The sequence below is a fragment of the Pavona decussata genome, unplaced genomic scaffold, assembly GCF_977016875.1.
Source record: "Pavona decussata unplaced genomic scaffold, jaPavDecu1.1 SCAFFOLD_143, whole genome shotgun sequence".
NCBI classification, from domain to species: domain Eukaryota; kingdom Metazoa; phylum Cnidaria; class Anthozoa; order Scleractinia; family Agariciidae; genus Pavona; species Pavona decussata.
In genome coordinates, this window is record NW_028145556.1 from 507,015 (window position 1) to 510,524 (window position 3,510).

General features: G+C 41.6%; 1 pseudogene; it reads right to left on the minus strand.

Annotated features, from left to right (window-relative positions):
* Positions 1 to 190: 190 nt before the first annotated feature.
* On the minus strand, positions 191 to 2,675 carry LOC146466453 (melatonin receptor type 1B-like; annotated as a pseudogene).
* Between the last annotated feature and the right edge of the window lie 835 nt (positions 2,676 to 3,510).

Genomic DNA, 3,510 nt, shown 5'->3' on the forward strand with positions numbered 1-3,510 from the left:
TGACGATAGAAACTAATACCATGAACAAGAATTTGAAGTATCTTCGGTCCCCTTTCTGACAGCCGATTTCAGTTTTGTCTACAAATCCGATTTATCAGTCATGATTGGATCACTATGATTCGACCTTGACGAATTGCTGATCAGGCATTGGTGAAAAAAATCCGACCGTAAAATGAGTCCACAGCGTAAATGCTAACTCTTAAATTTATTTATGTAATTACCATTTAGTATCTGCTGTCGATGTATAGTTTATCCTGTAGTTGATGTAAAGTTTGTAATTTTTTATCTCTGTAACTTTCTTCCTGGTGAAATAAATAAATGAAGTCACTATCCAGCGGATAAATTGTATCGGTTGGAGTACATTTTATCCGCTGGATGGCTGTAATTTATCCACTGGATAGAGCTATCCGCTCTTTGAACAACCAGGGCCTGATCTTTGCACTGAACTTGGCTTTAAGAACAGATCATTAGAAATCTCCGTAGGGAGGCAACTCGGCCTCTAGAATAAAGCCTGCACTAACACATGCAGAATCTTCTACTTAACGTAAAATTGTCAAGCCCGTGTGAACTTTGACTGTAAATGTTACAATTTTATACGTACCGCATTTTTGAGTTTTGCGTTTTTACGAGTTCACAAAAACTGTCTCCCCGCAGAACTTCGTTCCAGTAAATTGGAGTACGCCAACCTTTGTCCTGTCAGAGATGGACAGCTGGTTGGCATGTTACTGTTACGTTCGCTTCTATTGCAGTTTGTGGTGACTTGTGGATCCCTCAAATGGATTCCCTCCAGCGTATATCTCTTTCAAGATCTTAAATAAGTCGCAAAACGCGTAATTACCAAATCTCCGCAAATATAAGTTTCGTGCCCTGCTGTATGGTCTCTCTCTGTTCTAGCTCAGGTTAATACAAAAAGGAACGATAAAATTCATAATTGGGAATATTTAAGAAATTCGTTTTCTAGAAGGGTTGCTTTTTAGAAGTGACAAAGGGATAGCAAATCGTTCCGATCAAGTTAGTGGCCCTTCTAAGAAGAGCGCGCTGGCTACCTCCATGTAAACTACTCTATGTTAATAGTTATAGGTATGGATGTTGTAGGATTTATACGTAGCGATCATGATGTTTTTTCGTTTACACAAGTCATGTATTCAGTTGTAAAAATGTTAAAATAGTTACTAGATTACTACAGATTGTTAGGAATATATTAAAGAACAAAGTTTAAAACATTAAAATGAACAGCAGATAATGTGACATAAACTCGATTCCTTGATTGCTTTTTAAACACCTGTTAGCCCCTCATCCACATACATATTCTCTTCCATACAGGCACCTATCATTGTCATTACTGGCAGAATTATTTCAACAGGCCATTCCCGAGTTGCTGTGAATCTCATTATGAAAGCGAGGCTAAGTGCAAATCTTTTTCATATGAAGATTAGTTTTGTGTGCATTTGAATGAAAACTAATTTTCATAATAAAAACTTTGCACTTAGCCTCGCTTTGACAATGAGGCTGCGTGGAGGCCAATTTAAACTTCACACTCTTCTGGGATACATTCGTCTCCAGGCCTCTGCTCTTCTGGGTGGGCCACTTCTACTTTATGAACTCTATTGGGGCTCCTGATACGTTTAACACTGCCACACACAGGAAGCAGTAACTTGCGAAATCCAAGCCGGTAATTTTTGTTACTCAGTCCATAAATGAATGGATTGACACAGCTGCTGATAAACACCAATAGCAAGAGTCCATGGTGCAGTTTGGTATCAAGCTTTGTTTTTCCCGCCATTGCCAGCGTGTAGTAGGTCTGACCTGGCGCAGAGCAAACGATCAACGTTAGGCACGCAGCGCCGACCATCCGCGTCATTTTCCCGCGCATTTTGGCCTTACTCTCTGCTGAGGCGACCGTGGATCTGCTGGTCTTGTACATCATGTGCGCGTATAAGGCAAACATGGTGAGGCTGGGAAAGGCCATTTTTAGCAAGCCTTGTACCACGCCTACGATGGCTCGCGTCGGCTGCTTACCCCAGAAAAGTAGCCATTTACAACGTCGATTTGGGGGATTTGACGGAACATACCCGACCTCAAAGAAAATGCTGCCCATCAGGATCAGTGACCACACCCATGTCGCCACAATGTAGATGAGGGTTCGCTTCCTGTTGAAGGTTTCTTTATACCTAGCAGGATTGATCACTGCATACCAACGCTCCGTCGTCAGGGCTAAGCAGATGTACGCGGAGAAAACCACCAACTGGAAAAGGAACCCACGGCTCCATATAGCTCGGCAGCCGGAAAATGTCACTTAGGATGTGATTCGTGGGATAAGGAAATGCGTCACCAAGAACTAAAGCTGGGTTTGTGATGAGCGTAATGGCGGTGAGCACATCAGCTATGGCGAGGGACAGGATTAACATGTTGTAGGATTTCTTTAACAGCCTTCTGTCACGCCAGAAGATAGATATAACCAGCATGTTTCCGAGGAAAGCGATTGTAGCGATAACGGAGTAGGTGATATGTGTGAAAGGAGTTATACCACGTGGAGCTGTAAGGCCGCTATCTTGGAGCGGTGAAGGAGATGAAGTTGAGTTCGTTAAATTACTGATTGAAGAATTATTCATGTTGCTGTGACTCTTGCGATGCCGTTCGTCTCTTATGGAAACTTCGATGAAGTCCGTTGTAACTGCAAGTATATAACAATTAACTTAGGGCGCGTTTTTTTTAATTCACAATTCTGGAATGAGAATGGACAGAATGTAAAATGCGCGCGTTTTTCTATTCCGCATTCTTATTCCGGAATGGACAGAATGCCATTCCATCCATTCTGCTCCCAGGGGCAGAATGAACAGAATGTTGCGAATGAAATCCAAGATGGCGGACGGCGAGATGAGCGCTGCAGATTCAAATACGTCTCTACAAGGGCAAAAATCAGGTTGCACTTTTGGACAAAATGAAACATTGCTTTTAATTTCATTGTACCATAAGTACAAGGAAAATTGCTGCGATAACGGCTGCAATGGCAGCCTCTTCGTTGGCCGCCATATTTGTTACGCAATGTTTACTCGGCCAGGACTGACGGGCGTTTTTTTATGCAGACAATCCGAATTATTCCTAGCATTCCGTACCAACCATTCTTATTCCAGAATTGTGGATAAAAAACGCGCCCTTAATACAGATCATGTCAACTTAAAGCAAGGCCGTTGCCATAAAATGCCATAAAATGTTTTGCCTCCCGTATCCAACCCGACCTACCCTATATTTTCCAAAACAAGAACAAATTTTTTGTCAGGGAGTGATACCAGCTGGATCTGTAAGGCTGCTATCGGGGAATTAACAAAGTTGAGTTGAGTTCGTTTAATTACTAATTGAAGAATTATTCATGTTGTTGTAACTGTTTCGATAAGTTTCCTGTTCCTAAGAATAATTGGTCGTTGGAAGATATAAAGGCATTCCAACTCTTGAATTCTTTTGTCCAAAATTGACGTCTTCAATTTTTTCATCTCCGAATCTTGAATAAGT